We start from the raw sequence: 13,140 nt of genomic DNA, 5'->3' as shown, positions 1-13,140 counted from the left end.
TTCCACAGTGATTATGCATAGTTACCCTTAAGGAAAAGATGATTTAAGAAAATTTTGGTTAAGCTGGGTTGAAGAAAAAACTGAAGGTGATAAGTTATATGGGACTAGAGTTTGTTTTTTGTTTTCAGATGGAGTGTAGTTGATTTACAATGTGTTAGTTTCAGGTGTACAGCAAAGTGGTTCAGTTATACATATATATGTGTGTGTGTCTATTTTTTTTTAGATTCTTTTCCCTTATTAGTTACTACAAAATATTGAGTATAGTTCCTGTGCTGTTAGGTTCTTTTTGCTGTATATATTAATCTCAGACTCCTCGTTTACCTCCCCCTCCCCCAGATTAGAACTTATATAAGAGATAGAGACAGGGGGTAGGTTTGGGAGTTCCAGAACACAGATGTTGTTTGCAACTGAGAGTGAACAAGATTTCCAGGAGTGACTTTCTAGGCAGATGACTAAAGTCTTGAGTTAAGACAAAGTAATAAAGCTAAGCAGGAAGCATGACAAGCAACAACAGTTCTGCGTAGAGAGTTTTCAAGCAAACGTTCAAAGTAACATAATACAAATAGAAATACAGGAAAACACCCCATTTGTCACATTCGGTGCAGGTTGCATGAGAACAGAATGTTTATACCTCAGGGAGAGAGTTGTACTCCATCCAAAGAATTCCTGACTTTAGAGGGTTCATGTTTCACGTAAGAGAATGGCTGACCTGCAATTCTGCAGGATGACAGAAAATGAAACATCTTTAGACTGTAATAGACATTACTATAAAGCAACGATTGAGAGGTTGAGAATCTCTTGGTGGTTCAGTAGGATTCCATGCGCTCTCGCTGCCGTGGCCCCAAATCAATCCCTGGTGGGGGAACTAGCCTCAAATCCCACAAGCTTTGAGGCGCTGCCAAGAAAAAGAAGGAAAAAAAAAAAAAAAAAGCAATGGTTCGTAGTTGATTTTTTTCTCTGAAACACTGCATCCAAAGATATTCTGGGAAAAAAGAATTACATGGCTGATTACTTTAAATAAGTTAAACAGTTCCCTCCTACACACACACAATCTATGACTCTCAAGAGGAAGACATTATGTATTATAATATTCTGAATTTGTTTGATCATGGGATTCCTTTCTCCCCCATCTCCCCCCTACCCCAACACTGTGATCTGTAGACATAAGAGTTCTGCAGGACTCAACTTTGGAAAACGTTACTGAAGGATAGCCCTGGCTCCAGCCAAGTAGCTCTTAGTCTGTTAATAATGAGAGTATCAGAGGACGAAGGCCTTCAGTTTTAAGTGACAAAATAGAACTTCAAATCAGAATAAATCTTTGATTTTAGCTCACTCTCCTATGTGACAGACACTAACAAATTTGTTAGATATTACATAATATTAGATAATATTAAGAAGTGATATGATTTACCCAGATTTATGGGATTCTCAGATGGATCAGTGGTAAAGAATCTGCCTGCCAGTGCAGAAGACGCCAGTTCGGTACCTGGGTCAGGAAGATCCCCTGGAGGAGTAAATGGCAACCCACTCCAGTCTTCCTGCCTGGAAAATCCCATGGACAGGAGCCTGTCCATGGGATTGGAAGAGTTAGACTTAGTCTCAACTGAGCACACACATAATCACTAGAGATACATGGTTATCTCAGTGGTGATCATGGGGCAGCCAGCCTCACAAGCATGAGGAAAGAAGGGTCAGGGGCCCTGATACAGATGAGGGCCCATGATGAGGGAGCAGGAGGAACAGGAGGAGGAGGGTCCCAGTGGGGAAAGGGAAGGAGGAGGATGTGATAAGGTAGAGGCTTTGAGGGAGACTGAAGGCCAGGGCCTCCGATTTGGTGTTCTCGCATACTACCTGTTACAACTGGTTTGACCTGGGACTTCCCTGGTGGTCCAGTGGCTGAGACTCCACAATCCCAATGCAGGGGGCCTCAGTTCAACCCCTGGTCAGGGAACTAGATCCCACATGCTGCAGCTAAGAAGTTGCATGCCACAGCCAAAGCTCCTGCATGCCACAGTGAGCATCAAAGATCTGTGTGCCACAACTAAGACCTGGCACGACTAAGTAGATCTTAAATATGTACAGAATTGGAGGATCTCAGAGGCAGTAAAAGATCCAGTGTTTGAATCTTATTAGAAACTGGAAGTGTTGTGGAGGAAGTTGAGAAAAAGGGCACCACCCAGCTAAACCCAAGTACTCCAGGTTGCCCACATTACAAATGAAAAAGATACCAGAGTGGTGTCTAAAGAATTGAGGGATTTCTGGGAACGAAGGTATTATTTTAAGCACAAGTTTCTAAAACTTCTCTTCCTTTCTTACCCAAAATTTCTTAAAAAATCAATGCTACCACAATATGGTGGAATCTGTGACTTCCAAAAAAAGAAAAGTTCTGTCTTCTACAAAGGAATGGGCTTCCTGGGTAGCTCAGCTGATAAAGACTCTGCCTGCAATGCAGGAGACCCTGGTTCAATCCCTGGGTGGGAAGTTCCCTTGGAGAAGGGATAGGCTGCCCACTCTAGTATTCTTGAGCTTCTCTGGTAACTCAGACAGTTAAGAATCCACCTGCAATGTGGGAGACCTGGGTTTGATCCCTGGGTTGGTAAGATCACCTGGAGGAGGGCATGACAACCCACTCTAGTACTCTTGCCTGGAGAATCCCCATGGACAGAGGAGCCTGGCGGGCTACAGAACATAGGGTCCCAAAGAGTCGGACATGACAGCAACTAAGCACACACAGCACACAAAGGAATAATAAATATGACTGCCCAACAATGATCATATTAAAGTGACAGAGTGGTTTAAACATTTTTTCCCATTAAAATCAAGATCACTGCTGAGCTATTAACATTATGGAATGCATTGTATGATTATATACCTGAAACATCTGAGAGAATCAGCTAGATAACCAGTTGGTGGTGGTGGTGGTGGTTAGTCACTAAGTCATGTCTGACTCTTTAAAGCCCCATGGACTGTAGCCCAGCAGGCTCCTCCATCCATGGAATTTTCCAGGCAAGAGTACTGGGGATGGTTGCCATTTCCTACTCCAGGGGGATTGATCCTGCATCTCCTGTATTGACAGGCAAACTCTTTATCACTGACCCACCTGGAAAGCCCTGAAGAGGGTGATGAAATAGTTATTTTTAAGACAGGGCAAGAAAGTTTTTAAACATAAAATTGTCTCTCTGCCCTGGGGACTTCATAGCCATCCATTGGTTAGATCTCTGAGCTTCCACTGCTCAGGATGATCTGGTCAGGGAACTAAGGTCCCACATGCCATGCAGCATAGCCGAAAGAGAAAAGTCTCCCTCTGCGATTTCTCCCCCCTCTAGTGTGCATTGTGCACCTGCGTTACACACTAACTAGATCCCCTTAGAGGACACAGGAGTGCCTACTGGCCAGTTTCCTCCTGGCACCAGCAGTGTAACGCCCCAGGAGTTAATATTCTTTTCTCTGTCCTCAAAGGGGTCACAGTAACCCACTAGTTGCCTTGTTGGACTATATATAAACTCTCATTACAGTACTTTGATGTATACCCCTTTGTTTCAAAAACCTGTATAACTGTGTTTTGACTTCTGACAGGTGAAACAGTCTTCAGAGCTCTCTGAAGGGCTGTCTCCATTGTCATAATCCTCAGGTTGGTTCAAATAAAAATGTCTGTGTCTTCTATGAGGTCAACTACTGATTAGTTTTTTTCACAGACAAGAAGGAGTAGTTTGGAGTACCAAAAGTTGAGGCAGAAAAAGGACAACCTTACACATGATGCCCCTCCCTGATTTATATGCCTGTCCATTTTAGGTCCAACCTTGTGTAATTATCAAAGGAGAAAGAGGCCAGAGTTTAATTAAATTTTAGCACTCCCAGTCAAGACATCCTGGGAGTCATGGACACCTACTGGATGAACATCAGGATGAAAAAAACTAAGATCATGACATCTGTTAACATCACTTTGCGGCAAACAGAAGGGGGAAAAGCGGAAGCAGGGATAAATCTTATTTTCTTGGGCTCCAGAATCACTGCAGATGGTGACTGCAGGCCATGAAATTAGAAGATGCTTGCTCCTTAGAAAACTATGACAAACCTAGATGGTGTTATTAAAAAGCAGACATCACTTAACCAACAAAGGTCCAAAGCTATGGTTTTTCCAGTAGTCACGTAGATACGTGAGAGTTGGACCATAAAGAAGGCTGAACCCTGACAAAGAATTGATGCTTTGGAATCGTGGTGCTGGAGAAGACTCTTGAGAGTCCCTTGGACTACAAGGAGATCAAGCCAGTTAATCCTAAAGGAAATCAACCCTGGATATTCACTGGACGGACTGATGCTAAAGCTGAAACTCCAGTACTTTGGCCACCTGATTCAATGAGCCACTCAACGGAAAAGACTCAGATACTGGGAAAGACTGAAGGCCAAAGGGGAAGGGGCAGCAGAGGATGGGATGGTTAGATAGCATCACCGACTCAATGGACATGAATTTGAGCAAACTCGGAAGATAATGAAGGACAGGGAAGCTTGGCGTGCTGCAGTCTCTGGGGTCGCAAAGAGCTGGACAGCATTTAGCGACTGAACAGCTAGCTGAAGGCGCCTTGCTACCAGGATGTCTCTGGAGATTCTTGGCTCCTCCTGCCTGTAGGCGGCGCTGTGGGATCCCAGGCCCTAAGCCAGACCAGAAAGGCGGCGGGGCGCAGGCCCCGCCCTCCCCTCCGCCCAGCGGCCGCTAGAGCCTGGTTCTCAGCGGCAGTAGCGGCGGTGCCTTGGGAAAGGGAACCCTGCGTCCCGCAGAGATCTGGAATACCGCCCGGCACCACGCCGGTGGTTGGCTCAGCGGCCATATTTCGGATCTGGGGCTACCCAGACTGCAGGTGTCAGTTGGGAGCAGTAACCGCTCGGCCTGGCAGAGGGGTCAGTGCGCAGTCGCTGGAGTAAAAGTCTGCTCCGGCGGGAGCCGGCCAGGAGGAGGCGCGGTCCTGGATGCTCGAACTGACTGAAATCTGCAGCTTTAGCCGAGATTGTGTGTTGCCCAGAGGGGGCTGTGCAGGGAAATCCATGCTCTCAGCCGTGTACACTTAAGTTCCTTGCAGCAGAGAAGTAATTTTTAAAAATCTTTGTTACCCATGTGATGTGTGACCCCAGCTGGAAATACTTGTTGAATCAATGAATGGAAGAGGCCTATTCATAGTCACTGACTTTACAGTCAGTCCAGGGCTTTCTGAATGTTCCTGTTTCTCTGAAGCTCAGTTTGTGTGCTGGAGTACTGTTGGTAAAGATACAGCGTGGGAGAGAGAGCTGAAGGAATTACGGCTGAGAAAGGGAAAGAGATCCCATGGGGGGCATGTAGTATAATACTATTAATAAATTGCAATTGTAGGGAGTGCAGTTCTTTAGAAAACGATAATGATGGTTGCAACTCTTATTTTAGTTTCAAATCTTTCAAAGATCCCCAGGGGTGACAGTAACTCAGGTTCCAGACACTTAGTTTAAATCGAAACTAATATTTCTCAAGGAACAGGACAATTTCTTACTGTCTTTTACACTAACACACAAAAAAATGATATTTAGAATAGAACCTTTAGAGATCATAACCCAACTCCCTCATTTTAGAGATGAGTAAAGGGAGTTACAGAGAGGTTGAAGTAACTTGCCCCAGGTCACATAGCTCATGATTGAGAATATAGCCTGTTTGTAGAGTTCCAGTTCTGTGCTCTCCTCCCTTCCCTTCAATACATATTTAATATTTATTGGGGCTTCTTTCCTTTAGTAAATATTAATACCAACAGTATTGTTTCTCTTGGGCTGGGGCTGCTTAATTAAGCTTCTGTTTCACATATTTCAAGTTGTCAGGAAGCTAGAGGGCATTTTCCTTATTCCCCTTTGTCATCTTCTGGGGAAATTGGGGTTTTGATTTTATTATGCAAATGGTCTTGAAAAGATTGTGGATGATTTATCATTTCTTTCTGACATTCCTAACGTGCTCTCGGGGCAAATGGTCAGTTTTCAGTTTAAATTTCATTTTAGTGGAGTCAGACTACCAATTGTAGAAGTTTCTGTAAATGTAACTTTCTTAGAAACATAAATGTGTTTCAGATTTCTCACAGGAGATGTTGAAGACAGTTCTATGTGTCCTTTATCACACTTTTTTTTTTTAAACACATTTACACAACTCTGCCATACTATAGGTACTTACGTGACGTGTCTTAGGCGATGCACTCAAATGTCCTTTTTATTGAATCAAACTCTTTGTTTCAGTTGTATTTCTCCAGTCAGAAATGAGTGTCTCTGGCAGTTCCAGTGACTGACTTCTTTATGAATCCCCTGCCCCCCATAACTGTTCCTGTAAAACAAGGGCCTATATGTTGAATGTTCCACCTCTGTCAGGGTATAAATCTGCTTTGTTTGCAACAAACATTAAATTTTGGAAAGACGACCAGAAAAACCATCACAAGCTCTTTCTGGTCATGCAAGCCTTGCCCATTTTGCATGTCTGGCTTCTCAAGATGTATGTCATAACTTCCTGCCTGATAAAAACAAAGGTAGAAGGCTTTTAAACATTACTGAGACAGAAAGAAATGTGTTTGGGGGTCCAGGTGGCAGTGCCCTTTGATGACATGGTAATCTATTTCTGAGCACAGGAGTAAGAGAATCTGGATAAGCAGCAAAATGAATTTCACATGTGTGTGATGAGAGGTATGGAGGAGACTGATCTCTGTAGACATGAGGTGTTTTGTTGAAAATTTGAGAGTAATTCATGAAATCAAAGGATAAGCAAGTCTCAGCAAGTCATCCGTACTTTCTGTTTGCTACTTGGTCAGCCTTTAACAAGACAACAAACTTGACCTACCCATCCAGTGTCTTTTAAAGTCACATATATTTTTAGTCAAGTCACTTTTGCAGTTGAAGATTCAGCAGTGATTGAGTCATCCACATAGTGGTTAAAGAGTGTAACTGGACTGAAAATCATCCACTTAGAGTTTTCATGCTGATGGTGCTGATGTTAAAGGTAGAATATGCCATCTTTGAGAGGAGAAAACTACCCATACTTTTGCTGTTTGAGAATTGTGTTATAACTACCTCATCCTTTGAGAATGATTTACATGGGGAAAAAAACACTCTCCTTCCTGATGGATATGAATGAGGAAGGAGGCAGCCCTAAGAAATGCTGAACCAACACATGGAAGCAGAACTGAGAGATCAGGAAACTTCATCCTGGTAACATTGTTTGAGCTCTGTATTAGGCAGTTCCTAAGCTTATTCTGTCCCTGATTCTTCACAGGTGTGAACCAGTAACATCTCCTTATCGTTTAAAACGTCTTGGAATTGCATTTTCTCTTACAAAATGGAGAGTCCTAAAAGACATAGAAATTGTTAACAGGATGGGGGTTTGTGTGTAACTGATCCTAAAATTTGGATTTGGCTGCATAGAAAAAGTAGAGTAAAAGGAGTAATGACTGTCCTGGTCTGAGAAGGTGACAGTCTTTGTTAGGTAGTAGCTGTCATCTCTAGTGCCTTGGGACTTAGACCATGTGCATACTAATATGGAGCATTAGGGAGTTGTCAGGAAGAAAAAAAATTCAGATGTTGCAACTTGCTTGTTTTCAGCCCTCAGTAAGTTTCTAGAAAAAAAGACAAACTTAGGCTGTAAAGGCCTTGATACTTCTTAAGGTTACAGGGCAGTTATTTTGTAGACTGTTCCTCAATCTGGGTGTACCTGATGTATCTTCATGATTATGTTCAGTTTATTTGCCTTCTGAGAGTTAGCCAAGATGTGATGCTGTGTTTATCTCATTGCATCTTATCTGGTGGTGTGCGTACATGTGTGCTAAATTGCTTCAGTCGTGTCCAACTCTTTGCCATCCTATTGACTGTAGCCCACCAGGCTCCTCTGTCTATGGGATTCTCCAGGCAAGAATACCGGAGTGGGTTGCCATCCCCTTCTCTAGGAGATCTTCCCTACCCAGGGACTGAACCTGCAACTCTCATGTCTTCTGTGTTGGCAGGCAGGTTCTTTACCACTAGAAGAAGAAGAAGAAAAGTCGCTCAGTCATGTCCGACTCTTTGCGACCCCATGGACCGTAGCCCACCAGGCTCCTTGGTCCATGGGATTTTCCAGGCATGAATACTGGAGTGGGTTGCCATTTCCTTCTCCAGGGGATCTTCCCAACCCAGGGCTCGAACCTGGGTCTCCTGCATTGTAGGCAGACGCTTTACAGTCCAAGCTACCAGGGAAGCCTAGGTACCACTAGAGCCACCTGGAAAGTCCCCAATAGGTATTACACTTATGCATCCAGTTACAGGGTGCAAATCTAGCTTTGCCACAGTCCAAAGCCTTCCCCTCACTAAAAATGATCATCTCATTTGGGTTTTCTGGGACTTCTCTGGTAGTCCAGTGGCTAAGACTCTGTGCTTCCAACACAGGGAGCCCAGCTCAGGAAACTATATCCCACATGCCTCAACAAGTTCACTTGCCTTGACTGAAGATCCCAAGTGCCACAGCTAAAAGGTCCCGCCTGCTGCAACTAAGACCCAGTGCAGCCAAATTTTTTAAAAAGTAAGAAAAAACTACTCATCTGGGTTTTCTGTTCTGTTACTGACACGTTAGCTCAGATGGATATTCAGCATAGTATCAAGGACAAGGTGGTATACCTTAAGTCAGAGTAGGCTTTACCTAAAAGGAAGATTTTTTTCTCCTATTTTTCTCTAAAATGGTTTTCCTTTTCAAAAAAAAAAATCATACCTATTTTGCTTTCTATCCAATTATTTAAAGTACCAATGAAAGTGGGGAAATGCTTCAAATATAATGTTAATGGAAAAAGAAAACAAACAGCATCCAAGACTGGATTCATAGTATCTCAGTTTGTAAAAGAAAATGTGGGTGTGTTTATTATATATGCACACTGACAGAAAAAGATTGGTGATAAACCACAAAATTCACAGAAGTAATCTTTGGAATTTTTTTCCTTCTGATATTTCTTTATTCCTTCCTGTACTTTCCAAATATTCCACAAATAACATGTATTACTATTTTTAAATACTTCATGAAAAGTGAGGTACTTTTCTCTGTTGAAAAAGGTATTTTTCTCTGTTGAAAAACTAATATACATTGTTGTTGTTCCTTGTCTTTTTGTTCTCTCATGAAATTTTTCCTTCATAGCAAAATGATCACTCTTACCTCCTTGTGTCCTTGAACAATCCCTGGAATGTTGCTTCCCAGACTTGCATGTTCCACTTTCTTCTCCCTCAACACCCTCTCCATGGCTGATTTCGTCCATTCACACTTCACTTGCCCATCATATACTCGTATTTCTCCTAAGCTCCAAACCCACATATACACTCACTGTATATCTCTTCTTGGATGCCTCAGGCATCATAAACTCAACACACCCCAGACTGAAGTCATTGCTGGTTTCACCCCTCCGCTTGTCCCTGCCTGCCAGTCACACGTTCCTCCTGTTTGTTCCTCATCTCATTGAAAGGCACCACCAGCTGTGCTAGTGTCTCTTCATTCCCCTCCCCTTTACATCTTGGTCAATCACCAATTTTTACACATCTTTGTTATCACTTTAATATTACTATTTTTCTTCGTCCCAGCTACCACCACCATCTCTCACCTGGGTTAGCAGGAGACCGCCTCCTACCTGGTGTTCCTGACTCCAGTCGGTTTCCACTGCCACGTGCCCACCAGAGTGATCTTTATAAAATGAATACAACTCCATGGCATTCTCCCTCTTAAAATTCTTCACTGAATTCTTTTTTAAGTTAAAAATACCAACTTATTTGGCTGCACAGGGTCTTCCTTGCGGCACTGTGAGATCTTCTTTGGTGGCAGCATATCAGCTCTTAGTTGTGGCAAACCTGGGCCCCCTGCATTGGGAGTGGGGAGTCTTGGCCACTGGACCACCAGGAAAGTCCCAAATTCTTCATTGAATCCTTTTTGTCTGTTTTGTATTTTTGTAATTTCACAGGCTCTAGGGTGCACAGGCTTCAGCAGTTGTGGTGTGAGGGCTTAGTAGTTGCAGTTGCTGCTGCTACTGCTAAGTCGCTTTAGTTGTGTCCGACTCTGTGCGACCCCATAGACGGCAGCCCACCAGGCTCCCCCGTCCCTGGGATTCTCCAGACAAGAACACTGGAGTGGGTTGCCATTTCCTTCTCCAATGCATGAAAGTGAAAAGTGATAGTGAAGTCGCTCACTTGTGACCGACTCTTAGCGACCCCATGGACTGCAGCCTACCAGGCTCCTCCGTCCATGGGATTTTCCAGGCAAGAGTACTGGAGTGGGGTGCCATTGTCTTCTCCGAGTAGTTGCAGTTACTGGACTCTATACCACAGGCTTAGTAATGGTGGGCACATGGGCTTAGTTGCTCCCTGGCATGTGGGATCTCAATGGTATGCCAAAGAATGTTCAAACTGCTGCACAATCGCACTCATCTCACACACTAGTAAAGCAGTACTCAAAATTCTCCAATTGCTAGGCTTCAACAGTACATGAATCGAGAACTTCCGCATGTTCAAGCTGGATTTAGAAAAGGCAGAGGAACAAGAGATCAAATTGCCAACATCCGTTGGATCATCGAAAAAGCAAGAGAATTCCAGAAAAACATCTACTTCTGTTTCATTGACTACACCAAAGCCTTTGACTGTGTGGATCACAACAAACTGTGGAAAATTCTTCAAGAGATGGGAATACCAGACCACCTTAACTGCCTCCTGAGAAATCTGTATGCAGGTTAAGAAGTAACAGTACCGGACATGGAACAATGGACTGGTTCCAAATTGGGAAAGGAGTATGTCAAGTCTGTATATTGTCACCCTGCTTATTTAACATCTATGCAGAGTACATCATGCGAAATGCAGGGCTGGATGAAGCACAAGCGGGAATCAAGATTGCTGGGAGAAATATCAATAACCTCAGACATGCAGATGATACCACCCTTATGGCAGAAAGCAAAGAACTAAAGAGCCTCTTGATGAAAGTGAAAGAGGAGAGTGAAAAAGTTGGCTTAAAGCTCAACATTCATAAAACTAAGATCATGGCATCCAGTCCCATCACTTCATGGCAAATAGATGGGGAAACAATGGAAACAGTAAGAGACTTTATTTTGGGGGCTCCAAAATCACTGCAGTGGTGACTGCAGCCATGAAATTAAAAGATGCTTGCTCCTTGGAAGAAAAGCTATGGCCAACCTAGACAGCATATTAAAAAGCAGAGACAATACTTTACCAACAAAGGTCTGTCTAGTCAGAGCTGTGTTTTTTCCAGTGGTCATGTATGAATGTGAGAGTTGGACTGTGAAGAAAGCTGAGCGCCGAAGAATTGATGCTTTTGAACTGTGGTATAGGAGAAGACTCTTGATAGTCCCTTGGACTGCAGGGAGATCCAGCCAGTCATCCTAAAGGAAATCAGTCCTGAATATTTATTGGAAGAACTGATGCTGAAGCTGAAGCTCCAATACTTTGGCCACCTGGATGTGAAGAACTAATTCACTGAAAAAGACCCTGATGCTGGGAAAGATTGAAGGCGGGGGGAGAAGGGGATGACAGAAGATGAGACGGTTGGCTGGCATCACCAACATGACAGACATGAGTTTGAGTGAACTCCGGGAGTTGGTGATGGACAGGGAAGCCTCGTGTGCTGCGCTCAATGGGGTCACAAAGAGTCAGACACAACTGAGCGACTGAACTAAACTGATGACAATATATGTGTAAGTCTGCACACTGAAAATCACTTGTCACTCAATACATATGGAATGAGTAAATAAAGTTGGTAGGGTCTAAACTCAAGACCATCTAGTCTGACCCCAGAACCTCTACTTCTAACCTTTCACAGCAAACACAGTGAATATTTTTTGCTTCTAATATAAAAGTATTCTGTGTTTAAGTTTTACTATTTAATTTCCACAAGGGCATAGGTCTTTTTAGTTATAGCTCCCAAATGTCTGGAACTTCTAACATTTAGTGACAATAAAACTTGAATACTAAAATAATCTCAGTTTGGGCCTTCCCTGGTGGTCCAGTAGTTAAGACTTCAGCCTCCAATGCAGGGGGTGAGGGTTCGAACTCTGATTGGGGAATTAAAATTCCACATGCCTTGAGGCCAAAAAGCCAAAACATTAAAACAGAAGCAATACTGTAACAAATTCAATAAATACTTTAAAATTGGTCCATATCAAAAAATCCTCAAAATATTCTGAGTTTGGGTCTTAAAACATCATCTTAAGAATTCTTACAGTGCAGAGCAGTGAGAAATGGTGGCCAAGACTACTGGCTTAACAAAAAAATGGCCGTGGAAGTTACCTGTATCTGCAAACTTGGAAAGAATGTCTTGTCACAATCTCCTGCAAAAATGTCAGCTTAGTCTTATTCTCAATGGTTGGCCACTCCTGTATGTGTGAACATTTTGCTATTTTGAATCACATTAAGGGCAATAAATACACAAATCATTGGAAGATGCAATAAAAGTTGGCAGCAGCTGAATAACATTATACCCTAAAAGAGAATGACAGAGTCTGGTACCAGGTCTCAGCTATGCAAGAAATGGAGTTAAGGAATATGGTAGGCATACTCAGGTAACTGCCTGAGCAGCTAAAGGAAGTCTGAGTGTGGGCATGACCTCATTTCAGTGTCTCATCTTCATGAGTCAGGGTGGACCCTTCTAGAAAGAGCTCAGTTCCTTAAAAAAAAAAAAAAAAGATAACGTGAGGGAAATGAGTATGATGTGATATTAAGTTAAAAATGTAGAAAAGTCCATGCTAATTGTATCTCTGGCTACAGTGGTGTTTGCCTGAAGAGGCAGAGTTTCCTGCAAATGAATCCCTTTATTTTCAAAAACTTCAGCTTTTCCCCTCTCTCCTGAAAGAGAACTGTATCAGAACCACGGGAGGGTAGTCAGGACCATTCCTGATTTCTCCAGCACAGAGAAGAAACAGATTCATCCTACAGGGGTTAAGTCCCCAAGAGATGGATCATTGGCCTTGTGCTTTCAGGGCATGCAGATGTGCAGCTGCCTGGGTTCAATTTACAGGTTTCTGACTATATATTCTTGGCCTGTGAAAACTGACACAAGTGCCAAGCTGGTGATGACACTGTCACAGATCCACCTGGAGACTATCTAGATGGCGAAGATTATTTTCCCAGAGGCCACTTCTCTAGAGA

This window comes from Bos javanicus, chromosome 4 (assembly GCF_032452875.1).
Source record: "Bos javanicus breed banteng chromosome 4, ARS-OSU_banteng_1.0, whole genome shotgun sequence".
Classification (NCBI taxonomy): Eukaryota; Metazoa; Chordata; class Mammalia; order Artiodactyla; family Bovidae; genus Bos; species Bos javanicus.
This window is presented reverse-complemented; position numbering follows the sequence as displayed.